Raw genomic sequence first — 23,270 nt, forward strand, 5'->3', positions numbered from 1 at the left:
CCACGCGTCACCAACACCACCAGCCACCCGTCACCAACACCACCAGCCACCCGTCATCAACACCACCAGCCACCCGTCACCAACACCACCAGCCACCCGTCATCAACACCACCAGCCACCCGTCACCAACACCACCAGCCACCCGTCACCAACACCACCAGCCACCCGTCATCAACACCACCAGCCACCCGTCATCAACACCACCAGCCACCCGTCATCAACACCACCAGCCACCCGTCACCAACACCACCAGCCACCCGTCATCAACACCACCAGCCACCCGTCATCAACACCACCAGCCACCCGTCATCAACACCACCAGCCACCCGTCATCACCTCACTGAGCCACGCACCTGTGAGGCCTAATAAAATGCCACATCGATTTCATGTGTTGGTGACTCTGCTGTTGTGGTGGCCAGACCGGGATGATAGATAAACTGTTGTGGTGGCCAGACTGGGATGATAGACCTTAAGGTCTCATTTGATAAATTAAGTTAATGTAATATTAAATATGGCGCAGGTGGGCGGCAGAAGTTGATGACGATGGATGTTATGGATTTGATAATGTTACTGATTGTGGTACAACTGGTTATGATCCATCCGGGTGTGGAGGGCCAGGCATTTGGATGACTTAAACACGTGTCTACGGTTTGATATGTTTCAATAACTTTTCTCTCTCCTCGATACCCTGCCTCAGGCAAGGGTTGGTCGTAAATACTCATCGGTACACACACATACACTCCCCCCCTCCGTCTCTCTCTCTCTCTCTCTCTCTCTCTCTCTCTCTCTCTCTCTCTCTCTCTCTCTCTCTCTCTCTCTCTCTCTCTCCCCCTCGCCATTTAACCTTCATAGGACAGTTACAAATGGACCAAATTTCATGTGTTTTGTCGACGCTGTGACACACCAGCTGACCCGCTAAACATGACCATGACAAGATCCCAGCATCTTGAGCCACTGTCCCCCTCCCTCCACCAGTTACCCGGTACATAATGGGAAGTCCTGCTTGATAAGCCAAGTGATAGACGAAGAAATAGTTGGATAGATAAGGCGGTCTGATGGACAAGGGTATGCTGGAAAAACAGATGGCGCTTGTAAATGAGTAGTTGAAGAAAATAAACGGACTGAGTAGGAGCATGTGAAGTGGTTTGATGATAAACATGATAGATACATGGTATGGAGAGAAGGGGAACTGTGGTAGAAGATAGTGGAGATGATATAATGAGTAGATTATGGAAAAGAAGGCTGTGTGGATGACGCTTTCTTAGGAGGTGGGTATATGGAGTAGGTAGATAAGTAGATTAGTAAAGTAGATTGAATCAGTAAAGTGAGCTGATACTGTTGATTAACGCGGCGGGTAAGTGAGGTAAACACCTGAGCTTGACAGCTGCAGCAAATGAACCAATGCCACCTTAGTTTGCAATATCTCGCTGAGGAAAATTCTATATTTTATTTATAACTAAATCATCACATAATCAACAAAACTTATTGCAAGAAACTGTAACGAATTTATCAGCAATGAAATATACTGGCACTAGCGCTGACTGTCATAATGAGGAAAGATTTATCCTGTGATAGATAAAGGATCGTACAAGAGTTTGTCTCTCTCCTCTACACTTCCTGGAACTTTTGAGGTTGGAAAGATGAGGCTTTGGGCGCCAGAGGGATCCGAGACATCCATTGATCTCCTGTTCCTTGAGCACCCCTTGGTTTGGGGGCACCCTTTTGCCCTAAGGCAGGACCTTTTCCTGAAGCTCTCTTTGGTTCTAGGGCAGCCCTTGGTCCTAAGGCTTCTCTTGGTTCTAGGGCAGCCCTTGGTCCTGAAGCAGCCCTTGATTCTGGGGTGACATTAGCACTGTTCGCTCGTTTCTCCTCCTCCCTACTCTTGTCCTGGCTTAGAGGGACGCCTAACTCAGCTTAACTGGGGAGGTTATGGTCCATGTCGACCTGCACGCCAACTTTCTCCTGATGTATGTCCCTCTGCTAAACCCATCCTCTCGCGATCTGTCATGATCCTTGTGTATGGAACAGTTGCTGTGTTTCTACTTGTGTGATTGAATCTCTCTCTCTCTCTCTCTCTCTCTCTCTCTCTCTCTCTCTCTCTCTCTCTCTCTCTCTCTCTCTACCATAAAAATATCCGTCACCGAGGACCACTAACTGTTCGTCTCCTATGTTTTGATAACACATTTTCTTCAGTAAATGAGAAAGGAACACTTACTGTCAACAAAGTATACATACTGCATTACTTAATCTAAAAGGTAATTGAGGATAAGATTTACGCACTCAAGAAGAAATGCTGAGATATTATGAAAAGCAGTGTAGTCGAGATTTAAAACCGAAGCACTTGCGCTAATATCTTTTCAAAAATTGGATTTTTTCTTTGTCATTCATCACTTCCTTCCTCTTCATCTTTAGCCTTCGTCTCAGGAAAGAAGACAGAAAATCACCATCTTATCTCATAATCGTCCACAACAGACAGACAGACGGGCGGGGTGGGTCTTGATAACAGCTAGTCTTCCTCACCTGCTGTGGCAGGTGTCGTTATAACGAGAGAATCTTTTGTTCTCACGATCCCGTCATGGTGATGTGTGATTACATATTTGTACTGGGCGTGAAGTACACTCGTGGGGCCTCATCTCTTGAACATTCGCTACTAATCAAACAACTTTTTAAGTTTATGTATGTATACTGCGTGTGTGTGTGTGTGTGTGTGTGTGTGTGTGTGTGTGTGTGTGCGTGTAGCGATGGATTGATAGATACGCACATAGACCGAAAGATAAGCAAACAGGCATGCAAATGAATAATGTTAATTTGCATATCTATCAACCTATCCGTCAAACTGTCTCACTGAGTGTCCGATAATAAGCATTCCTTATGGTGGAAGCGGCTCAGGTCAGAGATGGTTGGCCTGACTGATGACCTGACCTACGAGGACAGGACGGGGATGAGGTCAGTCCCCTCACTCGTCCTCTGCCTGGCTGATGGCGAGGAACAGATGTAACAAGAGCTAACTGGAGCACCTACGCTCCACTGCATGTTGCAGTCTCTTGTTTCCTTGTGTTCTCTTCTTTGCTGTTTGTTACTGTACTGCATGCTATCGTGTTCATGTATTTTCTTTTGTTTCCTCACGCAATCTTTGGTTTTCTCCTGCTCAACTTGTGGCTGCTGGAGTAATATTCAGCTAACACACTAGCTGTATATATAAACATCTTGTTCATTTTAAAGTTTAGTATCTGATTTAGATGTAGAACTTGATAATGCGTGACATCACGCAGCAGGAGGCAGGAGTGAAATGATGCTCAAAACCACAGTGACGGTAGACATGTGTAAGTAATTATATGAATAACATTATGATTATATTTTCTCACCTGACCTCCCTCATACAGAGGACCCTCCTGCCTGGGAACACGTTATTGCTCCTCTCTTCTGTGTTTGCACTTTACTGCGAGAGAAACATTTATATAATATCTTCTTTTCATTTACGATGAAATTTCTGGCTTATCTATACTCGTTATTGTTAAAACAATAACCAGAGGTGTTGGTTGGACCAGATGCAGCAGTAAACAGATACAGAAGATGTTTTCTCTCAGCTTCTACCTGGACGCACGGTAAACAAGGCACTAAAACTCGTGGACGGGCGAGATCCCTGATGGAAACTTGTGAAAGCATCGAGAGGTCGTGTCATTCCTAACATCTTGTCCACAACATATGTTGCAACTCCAGAACTACTCCGGGTAAAGTGGAGGTTTACGCTCCAGATTATGACATAAAGTAAGGAAAAATCACAAGAAATACAAATATGTGTCAGGGAAAGATCCTAGAACGATTCAAGGCTATTTATCTGTCTGCCAGGAGTGTCAGGTGAGAGGCAGTGGGGTTATATGATGTGGGCAACATTCTCTAATGTTACGGTTCACAGAGACAAAAATTTCTGTAAAATTGCCAGAGGAATTTGAACTATACTCACATATAATCAGGCATCGAATATATATATATATATATATATATATATATATATATATATATATATATATATATATATATATATATATATATATATATAACTTCAGATGACTTCCATAAATACAACAAAAGCGTTACTACAAGGATACAAGACATCCACTTAGCAAATAACAAGTAAATTATTAATCTAATTTCTAAAATTAACTGAGCAAGTTACAGCTGGAGATTCGGACCGCTTAGCGTGTGTGTAGCGGTTATAGCTGGAGTTTACTGGTGTAGTTAGCGTAATAACACCAGGAGAGAGACATGGCAGCCACCAGGCGGCCAGGTACCCCCTACCAGGCTGCCACATAGCAGAGGGCAAGGTTTCACCTACCGACCAGGATGCCAGACACCAAGTGGCCAGGTACCACCTACCAGGCTACCAGAAGCGGTACTAAACTCCTACACACCATGTGGACCCTGCTATGCTGTGGTGCTGCTGGTCCACACCCTGCGATCGGTGGCCACTCATGTGGGTCCTGGGCACGTATAGCGACGCTTCCTGTGGTCCGCTGATGCCACGGACAACATAAGCATAACCAACAAACCTTATCTACATACGCTAAATTTTTAAGCATGACGATAAACGTGGATTTATAACTTCGAACGCCGAGCGCAACGTATGAACGCTCGTTAAAGCTCGTGAACGCGAGACAGTTTCAGAACTCTGGTCGTATAATTTGCAGGATACGAAGAAATATTCATATTTTCCTAGGGACAGCCTCTGAACGTGCTGTCAAGCTAATGTTCCTCCATTACCAGAAGCTGATTTTCCCCTCTCACAAAAAGTCTGAGCCATTTTTCTTGAATGTATTTTTTTCCCTCAGCAAATTCCCCGTCACGGCGTGTCAGAAGCCTGGCTGGCAGGCGGGCTAGGGAAGGCAGGCAGGCACACTCTGCGCCGCTACCACGAACATAAAACAGGGAACAAGAAGCTCGAGCCAAGGACTGGTCTGGGTAATTGTGTTGTGTCAAGATAAGACTCAAGGAATGACGTGGGCTCTTCCTCCACCTTACTGCTCTCTGACCCGCTCACTTCTTGAGTTTATTAGTTTTTTGCATGTTTACTAAACACTATATATATATGTATATATATATATATATATATATATATATATATATATATATATATATATATATATATATATATATATACGGTGCACTGTGATATACGTGAGCAATGTGGTATGGATGAACCATGAAATATTCGGTGGAACATGACTGCGAGTGGTTTTGTCTTGTTTCCGTACATCATACATGACAGCAAGACTGGACGAGTAAGGCATCTTGTGTGTGTACTTTTCTTGTTCTATTGTGATGTCTCCTCGCTGAGGCGGGAGAGGCAGTTGTCAAAAGAATGATGAAAAGCAATTTTTACATCTCAGACCCATCCAGTAAGATGTCAAACAATATCGAACTATAAAAAACATATATAAGAACAGGGTTTTTAGCCAGTTAAAACATATACAAGAACAGGGTTTTTAGCCAGTTAAAACATATATAAGAACAGGGTTTTTAGCCAGTTAAAACATATATAAGAACAGAGTTTTTAGCCAGTTAAAACATATATAAGAACAGGGTTTTTAGCCAGTTAAAAAGAATTAATAGTTTCAGAATTTGAAGTAACTTCATTACATCCAATACCAATGAATCATCCGATAAGACCTTATGTAGGAAGCAGAGGCCGAGCGTAATTCTTGCCTTCATTAATCAGTTCAGTAAATCTAAAGTTTAATAACGTAACCAATTAGCTGAACAACCAACCCCTTGATCATTACTCGCTATGATCAATAGCACCTACGGTGAGTTCTTCAACAAAATCGAAAATTTTGTTAAAGAAAAGTATAGCTAAAAAGGAAGGTGTTGATATAATTCCATGGGATTTTTTTTAATGAAAATCAGTTACCTTGAATTTGGAATATAACTTCGTAAATTACCCTCCCCTCACAGCCAGAGGGCCCCTCCCCTCACAGCCAGAGGGCCCCTCCCCTCACAGCCAGAGGGCCCCTCCCCTCACAGCCAGAGGGCCCCTCCCCTCACAGCCAGAGGGCCCCTCCCCTCACAGCCAGAGGGCCCCTCCCCTCACAGCCAGAGGGCCCCTCCCCTCACAGCCAGAGGGCCCCTCCCCTCACAGCCAGAGGGCCCCTCCCCTCACAGCCAGAGGGCCCCTCCCCTCACAGCCAGAGGGCCCCTCCCCTCACAGCCAGAGGGCCCCTCCCCTCACAGCCAGAGGGCCCCTCCCCTCACAGCCAGAGGGCCCCTCCCCTCACAGCCAGAGGGCCCCTCCCCTCACAGCCAGAGGGCCCCTCCCCTCACAGCCAGAGGGCCCCTCCCCTCACAGCCAGAGGGCCCCTCCCCTCACAGCCAGAGGGCCCCTCCCCTCACAGCCAGAGGGCCCCTCCCCTCACAGCCAGAGGGCCCCTCCCCTCACAGCCAGAGGGCCCCTCCCCTCACAGCCAGAGGGCCCCTCCCCTCACAGCCAGAGGGCCCCTCCCCTCACAGCCAGAGGGCCCCTCCCCTCACAGCCAGAGGGCCCCTCCCCTCACAGCCAGAGGGCCCCTCCCCTCACAGCCAGAGGGCCCCTCCCCTCACAGCCAGAGGGCCCCTCCCCTCACAGCCAGAGGGCCCCTCCCCTCACAGCCAGAGGGCCCCTCCCCTCACAGCCAGAGGGCCCCTCCCCTCACAGCCAGAGGGCCCCTCCCCTCACAGCCAGAGGGCCCCTCCCCTCACAGCCAGAGGGCCCCTCCCCTCACAGCCAGAGGGCCCCTCCCCTCACAGCCAGAGGGCCCCTCCCCTCACAGCCAGAGGGCCCCTCCCCTCACAGCCAGAGGGCCCCTCCCCTCACAGCCAGAGGGCCCCTCCCCTCACAGCCAGAGGGCCCCTCCCCTCACAGCCAGAGGGCCCCTCCCCTCACAGCCAGAGGGCCCCTCCCCTCACAGCCAGAGGGCCCCTCCCCTCACAGCCAGAGGGCCCCTCCCCTCACAGCCAGAGGGCCCCTCCCCTCACAGCCAGAGGGCCCCTCCCCTCACAGCCAGAGGGCCCCTCCCCTCACAGCCAGAGGGCCCCTCCCCTCACAGCCAGAGGGCCCCTCCCCTCACAGCCAGAGGGCCCCTCCCCTCACAGCCAGAGGGCCCCTCCCCTCACAGCCAGAGGGCCCCTCCCCTCACAGCCAGAGGGCCCCTCCCCTCACAGCCAGAGGGCCCCTCCCCTCACAGCCAGAGGGCCCCTCCCCTCACAGCCAGAGGGCCCCTCCCCTCACAGCCAGAGGGCCCCTCCCCTCACAGCCAGAGGGCCCCTCCCCTCACAGCCAGAGGGCCCCTCCCCTCACAGCCAGAGGGCCCCTCCCCTCACAGCCAGAGGGCCCCTCCCCTCACAGCCAGAGGGCCCCTCCCCTCACAGCCAGAGGGCCCCTCCCCTCACAGCCAGAGGGCCCCTCCCCTCACAGCCAGAGGGCCCCTCCCCTCACAGCCAGAGGGCCCCTCCCCTCACAGCCAGAGGGCCCCTCCCCTCACAGCCAGAGGGCCCCTCCCCTCACAGCCAGAGGGCCCCTCCCCTCACAGCCAGAGGGCCCCTCCCCTCACAGCCAGAGGGCCCCTCCCCTCACAGCCAGAGGGCCCCTCCCCTCACAGCCAGAGGGCCCCTCCCCTCACAGCCAGAGGGCCCCTCCCCTCACAGCCAGAGGGCCCCTCCCCTCACAGCCAGAGGGCCCCTCCCCTCACAGCCAGAGGGCCCCTCCCCTCACAGCCAGAGGGCCCCTCCCCTCACAGCCAGAGGGCCCCTCCCCTCACAGCCAGAGGGCCCCTCCCCTCACAGCCAGAGGGCCCCTCCCCTCACAGCCAGAGGGCCCCTCCCCTCACAGCCAGAGGGCCCCTCCCCTCACAGCCAGAGGGCCCCTCCCCTCACAGCCAGAGGGCCCCTCCCCTCACAGCCAGAGGGCCCCTCCCCTCACAGCCAGAGGGCCCCTCCCCTCACAGCCAGAGGGCCCCTCCCCTCACAGCCAGAGGGCCCCTCCCCTCACAGCCAGAGGGCCCCTCCCCTCACAGCCAGAGGGCCCCTCCCCTCACAGCCAGAGGGCCCCTCCCCTCACAGCCAGAGGGCCCCTCCCCTCACAGCCAGAGGGCCCCTCCCCTCACAGCCAGAGGGCCCCTCCCCTCACAGCCAGAGGGCCCCTCCCCTCACAGCCAGAGGGCCCCTCCCCTCACAGCCAGAGGGCCCCTCCCCTCACAGCCAGAGGGCCCCTCCCCTCACAGCCAGAGGGCCCCTCCCCTCACAGCCAGAGGGCCCCTCCCCTCACAGCCAGAGGGCCCCTCCCCTCACAGCCAGAGGGCCCCTCCCCTCACAGCCAGAGGGCCCCTCCCCTCACAGCCAGAGGGCCCCTCCCCTCACAGCCAGAGGGCCCCTCCCCTCACAGCCAGAGGGCCCCTCCCCTCACAGCCAGAGGGCCCCTCCCCTCACAGCCAGAGGGCCCCTCCCCTCACAGCCAGAGGGCCCCTCCCCTCACAGCCAGAGGGCCCCTCCCCTCACAGCCAGAGGGCCCCTCCCCTCACAGCCAGAGGGCCCCTCCCCTCACAGCCAGAGGGCCCCTCCCCTCACAGCCAGAGGGCCCCTCCCCTCACAGCCAGAGGGCCCCTCCCCTCACAGCCAGAGGGCCCCTCCCCTCACAGCCAGAGGGCCCCTCCCCTCACAGCCAGAGGGCCCCTCCCCTCACAGCCAGAGGGCCCCTCCCCTCACAGCCAGAGGGCCCCTCCCCTCACAGCCAGAGGGCCCCTCCCCTCACAGCCAGAGGGCCCCTCCCCTCACAGCCAGAGGGCCCCTCCCCTCACAGCCAGAGGGCCCCTCCCCTCACAGCCAGAGGGCCCCTCCCCTCACAGCCAGAGGGCCCCTCCCCTCACAGCCAGAGGGCCCCTCCCCTCACAGCCAGAGGGCCCCTCCCCTCACAGCCAGAGGGCCCCTCCCCTCACAGCCAGAGGGCCCCTCCCCTCACAGCCAGAGGGCCCCTCCCCTCACAGCCAGAGGGCCCCTCCCCTCACAGCCAGAGGGCCCCTCCCCTCACAGCCAGAGGGCCCCTCCCCTCACAGCCAGAGGGCCCCTCCCCTCACAGCCAGAGGGCCCCTCCCCTCACAGCCAGAGGGCCCCTCCCCTCACAGCCAGAGGGCCCCTCCCCTCACAGCCAGAGGGCCCCTCCCCTCACAGCCAGAGGGCCCCTCCCCTCACAGCCAGAGGGCCCCTCCCCTCACAGCCAGAGGGCCCCTCCCCTCACAGCCAGAGGGCCCCTCCCCTCACAGCCAGAGGGCCCCTCCCCTCACAGCCAGAGGGCCCCTCCCCTCACAGCCAGAGGGCCCCTCCCCTCACAGCCAGAGGGCCCCTCCCCTCACAGCCAGAGGGCCCCTCCCCTCACAGCCAGAGGGCCCCTCCCCTCACAGCCAGAGGGCCCCTCCCCTCACAGCCAGAGGGCCCCTCCCCTCACAGCCAGAGGGCCCCTCCCCTCACAGCCAGAGGGCCCCTCCCCTCACAGCCAGAGGGCCCCTCCCCTCACAGCCAGAGGGCCCCTCCCCTCACAGCCAGAGGGCCCCTCCCCTCACAGCCAGAGGGCCCCTCCCCTCACAGCCAGAGGGCCCCTCCCCTCACAGCCAGAGGGCCCCTCCCCTCACAGCCAGAGGGCCCCTCCCCTCACAGCCAGAGGGCCCCTCCCCTCACAGCCAGAGGGCCCCTCCCCTCACAGCCAGAGGGCCCCTCCCCTCACAGCCAGAGGGCCCCTCCCCTCACAGCCAGAGGGCCCCTCCCCTCACAGCCAGAGGGCCCCTCCCCTCACAGCCAGAGGGCCCCTCCCCTCACAGCCAGAGGGCCCCTCCCCTCACAGCCAGAGGGCCCCTCCCCTCACAGCCAGAGGGCCCCTCCCCTCACAGCCAGAGGGCCCCTCCCCTCACAGCCAGAGGGCCCCTCCCCTCACAGCCAGAGGGCCCCTCCCCTCACAGCCAGAGGGCCCCTCCCCTCACAGCCAGAGGGCCCCTCCCCTCACAGCCAGAGGGCCCCTCCCCTCACAGCCAGAGGGCCCCTCCCCTCACAGCCAGAGGGCCCCTCCCCTCACAGCCAGAGGGCCCCTCCCCTCACAGCCAGAGGGCCCCTCCCCTCACAGCCAGAGGGCCCCTCCCCTCACAGCCAGAGGGCCCCTCCCCTCACAGCCAGAGGGCCCCTCCCCTCACAGCCAGAGGGCCCCTCCCCTCACAGCCAGAGGGCCCCTCCCCTCACAGCCAGAGGGCCCCTCCCCTCACAGCCAGAGGGCCCCTCCCCTCACAGCCAGAGGGCCCCTCCCCTCACAGCCAGAGGGCCCCTCCCCTCACAGCCAGAGGGCCCCTCCCCTCACAGCCAGAGGGCCCCTCCCCTCACAGCCAGAGGGCCCCTCCCCTCACAGCCAGAGGGCCCCTCCCCTCACAGCCAGAGGGCCCCTCCCCTCACAGCCAGAGGGCCCCTCCCCTCACAGCCAGAGGGCCCCTCCCCTCACAGCCAGAGGGCCCCTCCCCTCACAGCCAGAGGGCCCCTCCCCTCACAGCCAGAGGGCCCCTCCCCTCACAGCCAGAGGGCCCCTCCCCTCACAGCCAGAGGGCCCCTCCCCTCACAGCCAGAGGGCCCCTCCCCTCACAGCCAGAGGGCCCCTCCCCTCACAGCCAGAGGGCCCCTCCCCTCACAGCCAGAGGGCCCCTCCCCTCACAGCCAGAGGACCCCTCCTCTCTAAGGTCTGACCCAAGGGCCCTCGGGAACCTCTTGTTTGTCTCCCCCTTCCCCCTTCCCTCATGATCTTGTCTCTTACCTTCCCCCTCTTTTAATTAACCTCATCAGCCAGTTGGAGCTCTACCAGACCCTCTGCTGCAGCCAGAAGCCATCACGGAGGTGATGATATAATTCCATGGGATTTTTTTTAATGAAAATCAGTTACCTTGAATTTGGAATATAACTTCGTAAATCCTTGATCTCCTGTTGTAAGTATCTTGACTGACCTGCAGCTGACCGGGTCTTAATCCTAGTTTGATCATTATGAGGCTCAGTTCCAAGACCATTCTCACTGCACCTTACACCTTCACTGCATCTTCACTAAATCACATCTTCACTACACCCCTTTTGCCACTTGACCTGTAGAGTTCAAGTCGAATGCCATCTCCACCACACCATTGGCATTATGGGACATAAGACAGGCCATTATCACCACAGCCTCATCCTCATTACATCCTCGAAACCACGTCTTTCATCTGACCCCTGGCCACAGTAGCCATGGGTACCATAATCCTGGACACAGTGGCCGTGGGCAGTGTGACGCTGTCTGGTTCTGGCATACTTTGCCTCACGTCCCCCCAAGGCTGTGAGGCAGAGCGTCTCAGCCGGTCCCTTATGGGGCCATTTACTTCCAGGACAAAATCTGGCTGCCATCTTCATCTGGAAAAATTTAGATTTCTCTTTGTTTTATCGTATCTTTATCATATGAAAGTTTGCGTTGCCATTAGTTGGTTTCATCTCTCCCTTCCTCCCTCTCCTCTGTTCCTTCCGTTCCATCCCTCTTCACGCTCACTCTATCCCTCCAGCAATAACTATTGATGACATTTCTCCAACTCCCTCCTGCGGGAGCCTCGCGACTCATCCACCACATTAACAAGTTCCTCACAATTATCACGGAAACCCACACTTTAGTCCTACTCTATAATTCCTCTGAAGTTTGCCGAACGTGAGGTACACAATGATGGAATGTTCCTATACCTTTTTAAGCAAAATCTCTTCAGTTTGTGAAACTTTTAAAAACATTTCTTCTCTTGTCTCTTTTTTTCCTGGGGGCGCGAAAACTGGAGAGCCTCCCTATTTTTATTTTATATTCATCCGCTTTCCTTGTGGGAAAATTTAATCAGAACCTTAACCTTTTCATTCTTTGGAGTAGCAGCATTTTTGTTATTGTTGTGTTATCATTATGGGAAGGTCTTTGAAGTTCATCCGCTTGAGCTCTGTTCCCTCTGTCCCAAAGGCTGTATGTACCCTTTACCCCCAGCATTCGGTCTCCTCCCCTTTATGTGGCCGCATCCCCGGCATGCGGCCTCCTGTCAACATGTTACCCTCCTCTACCAGCATGGAGCCTGCTCCCCAACATTTGGTTTGCTCTCCCAGCTTGGGGCATCCTCCTCCTCCTCACAAACATGCTTCAGTCTATACTATGATCCTCCACAGGTGGCCAGTGTGACCACATCTGGAGATCGAGGCATATTTCAGAACTTCACACACTTTATCAAGACCAAGCAAGGCTTGAGACAGTCCAGGAAAGATAATATGCACAGTAAACTCTGCTGAGCGAAAGCTTCATGGTGACCTGACGACAAATTTCAAGATGTCAGAGAGAGTCAGCAACATCGAAATAGACACAGAGTTCAAGGTAAACATGATTCCTGTAGCGAGGAACGATGGGCTGTAGCTTATACATACAAGTTTTCACACCAATGTAGAACAATATGGCTGCAGGGACCAAACCACAGGGGGAATATAACGTGACCACGAGGGTTACCACAGGGGGAATATAACGTGACCACGAGGGTTAACACAGGGGGGATATAACGTGACCACGAGGGTTACCACAAGGATGATGTGGTATCACCACAAGGATAATATCAGGTTAATTCTACCGTGTGACACGTTGGATATATATTGTAAAATTGAGGTGGTGAACTGTCGTGGCTATGGGGAGGGAGGATGCAGCAGAGAGAGGTGGACGGAAGGGAGACAGGACACCCTATCTCATAATCACAGGAGTCTTACCTCCTCATAAAAAAAGGAGTCTCTCTTATCCCCCTCCTCCCACCCTCAATGCCAGAGGAAGCCTCTTCCACTCAGCCACAGGAAACCTTCCCTCCACCCACGCTGCTCGAGGACCCCTCCCTAGTCACATTCAGAGGAAATCCACACCTCCCCCCCCCCCCCTCACACTCCCTCCAAGCCAGAGAAACCGTCTCCTCTCAACCAGAAGGCCCCCTCCCCTCACAGCCAGAGGGCCCCTCCCCTCACAGCCAGAGGACCCCTCCTCTCTAAGGTCTGACCCAAGGGCCCTCGGGAACCTCTTGTTTGTCTCCCCCCTTCCCCCTTCCCTCATGATCTTGTCTCTTACCTTCCCCCTCTTTTAATTAACCTCATCAGCCAGTTGGAGCTCTACCAGACCCTCTGCTGCAGCCAGAAGCCATCACGGAGCAGGGGGTTTGTTTATCATTTTTTTCTTTTTACTTTTTTTTTTTTTACTTGGTCTCCCTTCAACCGTTCTTCACTCAGTCCATTATCTCTCCTACTCTGATGTGCCTTCTTTTGTTCCGCTCTCCCCTACATCCATCGATTCTCTCTCTCTCTCTCTCTCTCTCTCTCTCTCTCTCTCTCTCTCTCTCTCTCTCTCTCTCTCTCTCTCTCTCTCTCTCTCTCTCTCATCCCTTAGTCCCAGCCACTCCTTCCTCCCTTCCATTATTGCATCATCTTCAGCATCATCATTTCCCACACTTCCCTCTTCCTCTTTAGATTATAAGTTCATGTGATTCTCTCCTCTGTTTCTTTTCCTCCACTTTCTTCATCTTTAACTTGATATCTGTTCCTATGTTCACAAGTCTCTCACTCCTGACATCACACCCAGCACCTCTCCCCTTACTCCTCTCTCTTCCTGCACTCTTACCCTCGCCTCGTTCTACGGCCAAGCGTAGATTATTCTTCTTTTTTTTATGTATGATAAATGGGACTTAGAAGATGTAGAAGGGAAACCCACTTTCCGAAAAGAAGCATTTATCATCAGAATATGACGTCGACTTTTTTGAAAAGGTGAAGCCATCACTTGAGGAAGATCAGCAACCATTAAAGAAAAACGAACCTGGCTTTTTTTATTTTTTTCATTTTTTTGGAAAAGGTGGAACCTGTTTTTAAAAGAGGACAACCATTTTTTGTAAAGGTTTGAGCTGAGAAGGTACCAATTCTCTGACAGACACCCCATTTTCAGAAATGATTTCCTATTTTCTGTTAGTTATAACCTATTATCCAAACCTGGACGACCCTTCTTCTAACGGCAAGAGTTGCGTTTGTTTAACATTGAAAATTCGTGTGTTTTCATAAGCGTCATCGCTACACCAGGCTTTTTAATTGGGTGTAACAGTACACATGTTGGTTCGTATTTGAATACATACTTTTATTTCGAAGATCTACATATGTATGACTTAATGCGGAATAAATACATGAATGCGAAATCTGAACCCAAAATTAACGGGAAAAACTAGACATCAAAATATATCATGTCCTGGGTATATGTATTCTGTGTCCAGGAGGAGAGAGATACAGCAGCAGCTATGACGCACCAGCTGGGGTTCTTTTCCCGCCAACATTCATACAGCGATAAGTACCGTCTGTTTATTCGTTATACATATTTATGTTTGTGCCGAAGAAAAGAAATCGTTGGTAAATAGGTGGAAGAGTATGAGAGACAAGAGAGAGCCATGAGGAACACCAGTATTGACACCTTGCATCACATTCCCGAGACATAACTCGTGAACAATCACACGTTAGGTCTCCTAACTTGATTTTCAAGCTCGTTTTCGCATCCCTGGACTGGGAATGATCGAAGGTTCAGGGAGACACAGGACAAGATCACACGGCCAATTAGGCATTATCTTTGGGCGTAGACACCGTCAGTGACAAGATATTTGCCATGTCCGTGGGACGGGACGTTCCCAGAGGGAGAGATGCGGGGCTTTTCATGTCGGTGGTCACGGTAATGACGAGAGAAAATGACTAGTTTTGACATAGTCCGACCGTCATTACTGTGAGTGATACGAGACTTGATTTGTCTGACGACCAGTACTTGACATAGATTTTACAAGAGCCTTGACATGATGGTAAGCCGAGAGAGAGGGAGACGTTAGCAATATGCTCTTAACATGTACTTGGTCTTGCTGTTAACACTCGGTCTTGTGATCTCCTTCCACCACTTTACTGTGCATTGTCTTTAAGCGATCCTGTTATCGAAGTCATGAGGTCAAGGGTCAGGGTCTACCTGAGTCAGCCTGCCAGCCAAATGGCTTTTGGTTCTTTAATGTTACAACAGGAACGTCAGAGGCAATATCCACCACAGCTGTGTGATAGCGAGTGAGTGTGTTTGACACATTATACCATAATGATGGTATATGTATGATAGTTGTCAAAGTTTGCAATAAATGATGATTCTGATGCAATTATTTAATACAAGAATGTTTAGATCTTTTAGGTAGTTGAATCCTTGACCTCAGTACCCGAATGAGTCACCAGCCGGGTGTGGCCTCACCAGGTCACCAGCCGGGTGTGGCCTCACCAGGTCACCAGCCGGGTGTGGCCTCACCAATCACGATCCACAAGTAATTAATCTCCCGTCCAGGTCTTCCTATCTTCTGTCACCGCTTCGATTGTGGGTTGAGCTCACCAACAACCTTGACCCCTCGGTAAAGATGAAGTAAAACCTTTAATTCTCTCGAGACCTAATGTGGTTTGCCAACAGCCAACATTTCTCCGGAAAACTTGAGACAAATCAACTTCAGCAAGATGTGAACTCATCACTGGTTAGGGTCATCAAGAAGGCCGGAATTGATGATCCACTGAAGATAACTGCTCTCGCTGTTCTCGGATCGGAGGGAGGACGATGAATACCAGCGGCGGCTTCATAAAGTACTGAACAGTCTCAGTGCTGCAATATGATGGTGTGGATCCCTGGAGTATGTTGTCATGAAGGGGGACGACTGGACCCTTGACCAATTTTCCACTTTCCTCGCATCATTCTTATGCCAGTATGACTGTGTATTGTCTGCCTTTGTGTCGTCTTGCCTAATCATCATTCCATCGTCTTTACTTGCACCCTTCTCTCTCTCTCTCTCTCTCTCTCTCTCTCTCTCTCTCTCTCTCTCTCTCTCTCTCTCTCTCTCTCACCATGTCCATGTTTCTCTCTCGACTTCTCTTCCTTTCCTTACGCAATCACGGCTCCTCCTTTCCTTACGCAATCACGGCTCCTTTTACGGGGTAAATCCGAGAATCCGGGTATTAACCAGGCATCTGAAGCCTCTGTGTAGGACCTCATCAGCAGGACCTGTCGTCGCTCAGAGGCTCTGCCGTCCCTCAGGGACTCCCGAGGCGGAGGTGAGGAGAAAGGGGGATAGCGGAGGAGCTCCGTGGGTGGCTGGAGGAGGAAGAGGAGAAGACGAACAAAGAAAGGAAAGGGGACGAGAAGACGAAGAAGAGAAAGGAGGAGGAGGAGACGAAATGGGGCTTCAGGCTTACACACAGCAGTGTGGGGGTACTTGTGGGTGGGGTCTCGGGCGCCACATACAGCAGGGTGGGACCCCAGCCGACACAGCCAGCCAGACGTTATGACTCTTGTGATCATTTGCTGCTTGGAGGAGCGGAAGCTGTCCGGGCCAGACGTAATCCTGGATCTGATCTAAATAATCCAATATTTGGGATGGCTAAGCCTGGGCCGCGGCCTCACCAGACAGACGTCCCCGCACCGGGGGCAAAGGACGCAATAGAGCGGAAGAAAAAACATGAAATATCCTTTGTTGCTCCGTCCAAATATATCTTGAGAAAACTGTCGACAATATTGTTGAGAGAACGTTGATGGAAACGTTTGTTTGAGAGGCAACTGATGCTGCTTGTGGCGCAAGGCAGGTGCACCGAATTAGTGACATCAGGAGAGATTCCCCCTCCACACTCCCCTACTTCACCTGCATAGCTTTCAGTAGGAATCCTTCTCGTCTCCCTCGTGGTCTCAGTTTATGAAATCGTCATCTTCCTTCCCTTTATCCTGATGGTCTCGAGTCGAAAGCCAACATAATGTATATAGTTAAGCAGCGTATACATCATACCTAAAAGTGTACCACACAGACCTTATGTCCTGTACCCACTGTCGGAATAGGCCGTAATCTGCGCCTCGTACAGTATCCCCGGCACATGACCAGCGGGAAAGTAATGATCCAGAGACGCATATCTTGCTAGAGTTAAGAGATGATGACTGACCTGCCTCTGTTACATCATAACTTCTACTTGACTACATTATTATCGGGTACTTCATTGATGCAAGTTGTATCACTACAGTCACAACTCCCTAACGCCTACCCCAATTCCCCCACTACATTCCTACTACCTCATCACCTCGACATGTCCGAACACAACTCCTCCAGATGATCCATAACCATAGATATCACTATGCATTCACCACATCTGTTCAACTCCATTACGTCCCCATCACCCCACCGTACCCCACAACTCTATCGTGTCCCGCCACCTCTCAACAGCCCCATAACTCCGCCATATCTTCGTCACCTGCTCACATAAAAAAAAATCATCCCATGATGTCCTCTCACACCATGATCCATCCATCACCCTATCCATCCCATCACTCCACCACATTCTCATCATCCTCATCACACAAACTAGGCCCCCATCATTTCTAAATCCTCGTCACTAGCATATCCCTATTTCCACAACACATCCCATCACCTCACCACATCCCCATCACCCAGGCGAGTCCTGTGTGTGACCAAGGATTGTTCAACAGAAAACATTTTCTCTTTGAAGTCGGGAGATGTGGGCGACCGGCCAAGCTGTGTTCCATATACGTGACCAGAAGCCGCCACTGACAGCGGGAAAAACCTAATTTTTCTTTACGCTGCTCTGGTCCCGTCCAGGGCTCGGCTCAGCCTACATCTTCTTCAGGAAAAGAATCCATGTTATTGTTCTCGTGCAAGACAGTAAGGAGTGACTGACGGTCCCTTTGTAGTTTTTCATGTTCATTGGTTCACAACGTAGGAGATGTGAGCAACAGTGGTCTGTAGCACAGCAGTAGTCTACAGAAGAGCAATGGTCTACGAAACAGCAATTGTCGGTAGCACAGCAGTAGTCTACAGAACAGCATTGGTCTATGGAACAGTAGTGGTCTACAGAATAGTAATGGTCAACAAAAGATAACCGAATAAGTAAACGAAGGAAAAACCTTTCTATTTCCCCCTGAGAGTTGCGTGTGTACATATGCTGCCGCTTGTATACATTTCATTCTAGCCACTCACATTTGCGAGCCACGTCCATCACGCACATCTGCGAGCCATGTGCACAACGTACAATATGTCTGCGTCATCTGTGTGATACTGGGTCAGCAGTGTGGTCAGAGAAGCTGGTTGACGTATTTCGTTCTCTTTTTAATGCTCCTCCTGCTCCTACACCAACTCCAACTTCTCCTTCTCCTCCTCAACAACAACAGCATCAATAACACCATGACCAACAGCACCATTACCAACACAGCAACACCATCACCATCACCGTCACCAACAACAACACCATCACCAACAACAACAACACAAGTAAACCTAGAGGAACAATTTCTCCTGCTTTTTACAAGTCTTGTGTTAGAGACTCGGATTCAATTTAAAAACTTCCAGATGGTTTCTCTGCTGGAGCGAGGCAGAGCCAGACATTTTTTGTCCTTGTGGAAACCTCTAGGGGTTTGCTAGGGGTTTCTGGGGCTAAAGCACTTATGGAACGAACCTCCGAGGGTTTTCTGGGGGTAAGATACTAGCGAGACGAACCTCTGGGGTTTAATGGGAGTTACTTGGGGTGAAGTGCTTGTGAAAGGAAAGTGTATGATTCTTGAGCTTCATACATGGGTAAGAAAGACACTTCAGGCAGACATATGTGGCCAGGTTGAGGACTAGTGCAGAGGTGGCGGGGTTGAGGTGTGTGTGTGCTGCCATCACCCACACAAGCCCTCGTGGCATCTCCATAAATTACTGGCGGTAATTTGGGTGAGCATCAGACGGTGGGAGGGGTAAAACATTTCATGATTCTTCATCTGCTCGACACACAACGAAAAATTACAAAACATATAATCATGAAGTACAAAAAAGCTTAATTATGAATATGATTCTGGCCCCAATGTATCATCTCCGGAACCATATTCAGCATGAAAAATAGGCCATATTCTGAGGTTCTCAGGCAAAAAAAGTTTCCGAAGAATGATAGCAAAAAAGCGCAGACAAGAGTTCAGGGTATTTTCAGGTCAAAATCAGTCCGTTTCAGATCTAGAAAATAACAATGAAGGACTTCCATACATGGAACGATAATGTAAAATGGTTTCTCGGGTTGGCAGAGACCAAATGAATATAAAGTGAACTATCAATAATACTTTTGATAAAATCATTTGAATACATAACTACAGCACTCAGCAGACTTGTAAACAATATTTCAACCCCAGAATCGTCTCTCTTAAGAATGAAGTCGTCTTCTGACAGTCCTTGGGATCAAGTCCAACTTTACATCTCTTATTTTTATTGCGTTACTGAACGGCCTCACCTCTGCAGCTGCTTTATCCTCCTCCGCAGCAGTTGTCGTGGGAGGGTCTGATCTGACCTGATCTTTATCCAGACATATCCCCAACACAGCAGGTGTGATGATGCTGGTGGAGGATAGTGTTAGTGCGAGGATGTCGGTGTAGCTGTTGCATCAGTGTGGGGATATCGGTGTACATGTTATTCATATCAGGGTGGTAGTGTCGCTGTAGCTGTGCCATGGGTATGATGAGGCTGGTATAGCTATACTGGAGGAGTGCAAAGATATCTACTCAGACATGCGAAAAATAGGGCGGAGGCTGTGTGAAGCCCGGATGGTGCTTGTGTAAAACCTGGTCAATAATACGTAACTGCATGTGAAGATGAAAATTCTCAACAGCAGTGAGAATTCAGGGATACGAACAGTACAAGGTTTAATCCAGAGAGATCAACTTCCCTTGATATAATCTATGTTCTCTGACGTAAAAGATGTGAACAGCACACACCCTAGCCACACACAGAAGACATCACCAGCTGGGCCCAGCTGCCCTTCCATCATAAACAATAACCCCAGATGGTTAAGACTGTAATATATCGAGGAACCAGGAATTCTCGTTGATAAAACGCAACAGGGCTGTTAAGGGAGGTGCCAGAGGCATCAGCAGAGGGCTCTTGGGGCTATAATTCTCACAAATTATGGCAGAGCTGCACATTATAGCCACGAACTCAATCCTCATGTTTGTGTCCGTCGCTCAGACAGACAGAAGTTCCTGGAGAACTTTACGTTCATACACCTGATCATTCCAGCAAGAACTTCTCTGACTAGGGTGAAGTAGCGGGACTAGTTATGGAAGTTAGTGGCAAGCGAGTTATGTTCCAGTGGTAGGCGGCTGAGGCGAGTATCTAACCACAAGACTCCTGCTTAGTTACCCCATCTGCCAGCACACCCACGACCGCTGCGGTAAAGTGACCGCGGGTCATGCAATGTAGAGTTTAGTTACAGCGGTTATTGCTGTGGGAGGACACGGTAGGCAACTCATTAGAAGGGAAAAAGTATAGATTTCATCGGAAACATTTCATTTGAGAAGCTGGCGGTCATCAAAGTTTCCTCATTCTGTAAAAAGAGAAAAAAATCTAAATTTTCTGAGTAATGATATTTCTGGACTAGATAACAACCCCGAGGTTTTGTGTTCGCTAGAACAGAAGTTCTGTCGTGTGGGGATGACAAGCCTGACGTAGTTCACATCAGTACTATAACACCAATCACGAGTTTGTTCTCACTCCCTCATCCACTGTCCTCACTTCTGCATCGTTCTTCGTTTTCTTCTCCTCCTTCCTCTTGTTTCCCTCATCCTGACACAGTTGTGATATCCCTCTATTCCTCCCCGTCCTGCTCCCCAGCCTGATCGCTCTGGCTCTGGTCCCTTGTCAACATTCGGATGACACCTTGATCCGAACAGATGACATTATAATACGATTAAATCCGGCTCATTTCGGATATAATGTCCTCGTTCAGTTAGGGAAGGATTTTCGTTGCCTAAATATTTCCTTCTGAATAAGACAGACGACAATGCTGTGAAGCGGTTATACATAGCCTGATCTATTCATTACTGTTCCGTCTGTGTCTGTCTGTCTGTCTGTTATTTTGTGTCATTTTACCTCTCACTTGTCCATTAATCTTCGCGTTTATCCCTTTCCTTTTGGGACAAAAGCACTTCTCGACTTAACCTCTCTCTCTCTCTCTCTCTCTCTCTCTCTCTCTCTCTCTCTCTCTCTCTCTCTCTCTCTCTCTCTCTCTCCCGATTATGCCATCACATTACCCTTCCTCCCCCACCACATTACCATCACATTACCTCCTCTCCCCTACATCACCCTTTACACTACACCACCACATTACCTCCCTCCTCCCCACAACACATCCACTTCAGTAACGCCAAGCTCGTACATTTTCAACACGACAACGTAACACCTGAACGCAGGCCAGATTATGGGGAGTAGGTAGGTGGGCGAACATAACATACAGAGGAAAGGAGGAGTGAGGGGAGACAAGCAGCTGCACACAGCAGCGTCCAGCCAGAGAGGCAGACGGCTGCACACATGTGCCTTCTGTGTGTGTGCGTGTCTGTCTGTAGATTCGATAAGTCAGTCATTTGCATGGAAATTCATATGATGAATCGCCAAGATTCGGCGAGGATATTTTGCTTACTATGAAATATCATGCAGACCTGAGCCAGTGGACCATAATGACCCACCACCATCCATTACTGCCCACCCTGACGAACTGCAGCCCACTGTAACTAACCATGACTCACCGTCACCCACCACTACTAGTCACCATGTAACCCACTGTGACCCCATTTAATGACTCATGATGTACCCTGACCGACGGGAACACACCGTATCAGACTGCTCTCACCCATGATCATCCGGTATCATTCACCATCATCCACCACCGCCAGCCATCACCCGTTATGATCCACCATCATTCACCATCACCAGCTATCACCCAATACGACCCACTATCATCCACCGCCGCCCACCACGACTCACTACGACCCACCATCATCCACCACTGCCCATCATCGCTCACTACGACCCACCGTCATCCACCACTGCCCATCATCCCTCACTACGACCCACCATCATCCACCACCGCCCATCATCCCTCACTACGACCCGCCATCATCCACCACCGCCCATCATCCCTCACTACGACCCGCCATCATCCATAAAGACCCAGTCCGCCAGAACCTGGACTGCTGGACCGAACACCTCCCCAGAGCAGATGGGGGTCGTCACTCGAGCATTGGTCTCAGGGAATAAAACTCTTACAACTTTTAACCTTCGTGAAAGTTCCGAAGTTCAAGTCTGTGGCGCTTTAGAAAGTAGTATTTCCTTTCATAGTCGCAGGTTGGTGTGGAAGGTTAAAGGCAAAACCAGATTATGAAGGCAAGAGGGGTACTATGTGGCCAGACATCACAACAACCACAAAGAGGAGAAAGAAAAGTACCTCTAGTGCTTAAAGATTTATAGTTTGGTAAGGACGCGAGTTAGAAAAGTATCAGAAAAGAGAAAAAGAAAAATTACAAAAATAATCATAGTTTTTATGATTGCAACAATTACTCAAACTAATCTTTTGATCATTTTCAAACTCCACTCATCAACTTCTTTGTTCCACACCTCTCGTTCCTACTTACCTCCCCGCCTCCCATCCCTAGTTACCTCCCCACTTTCCTCCTCACCTCCTGCACCTCGTTCCCTCCCACTTCCCTTCCCTCACTTTCTGTCTCTAGTTTCCTCCTCAGTTCCCTCCCCCCGACCCCCCCCCCCCCCTCCCTGGGTTCCACCTCGCATCACTGCCATCTCTTCCAGACAAATTGGAACACACGGTCTCACTGGTGACCCGGACCAGGTGGAACACACGGTCTCACTGGTGACCCGGACCAGGTGGAACACACGGTCTCACTGGTGACCCGGACCAGGTGGAACACACGGTCTCACTGGTGACCCGGACCAAGTGGAACACACGGTCTCACTGGTGACCCGGACCAAGTGGAACACACGGTCTCACTGGTGACACGGACCAGGTGGAACACACGGTCTCACTGGTGACCCGAACCAAGTAGAACACATGGTCTCACTGTAAAGTTAAGACACTACTTATCCACGTAAGTATAAGTATGATCCCAGATAAAGAAGATCCCAGAGGGAGAAAGAAAAGGGAGAGGGGGAAGGTCAATACACAACCCTGGTCTCCTCATGGCTCACTGGAGGATAATCAAACAGGTTTGATATGAATTTAACGTAATAACGCGGGTGGGATTAAAAAACTATTTAAGCCTAATCTTCTGCTTATCAATTATTTAGATAAGAATTAATTATTCCATTAAAAGTTAACCTAATGGTCTGATGGTCAGCTGAGTAGGTTCTGTTAAC

This window comes from Panulirus ornatus, chromosome 16 (assembly GCF_036320965.1).
Source record: "Panulirus ornatus isolate Po-2019 chromosome 16, ASM3632096v1, whole genome shotgun sequence".
NCBI lineage: Eukaryota > Metazoa > Arthropoda > Malacostraca > Decapoda > Palinuridae > Panulirus > Panulirus ornatus.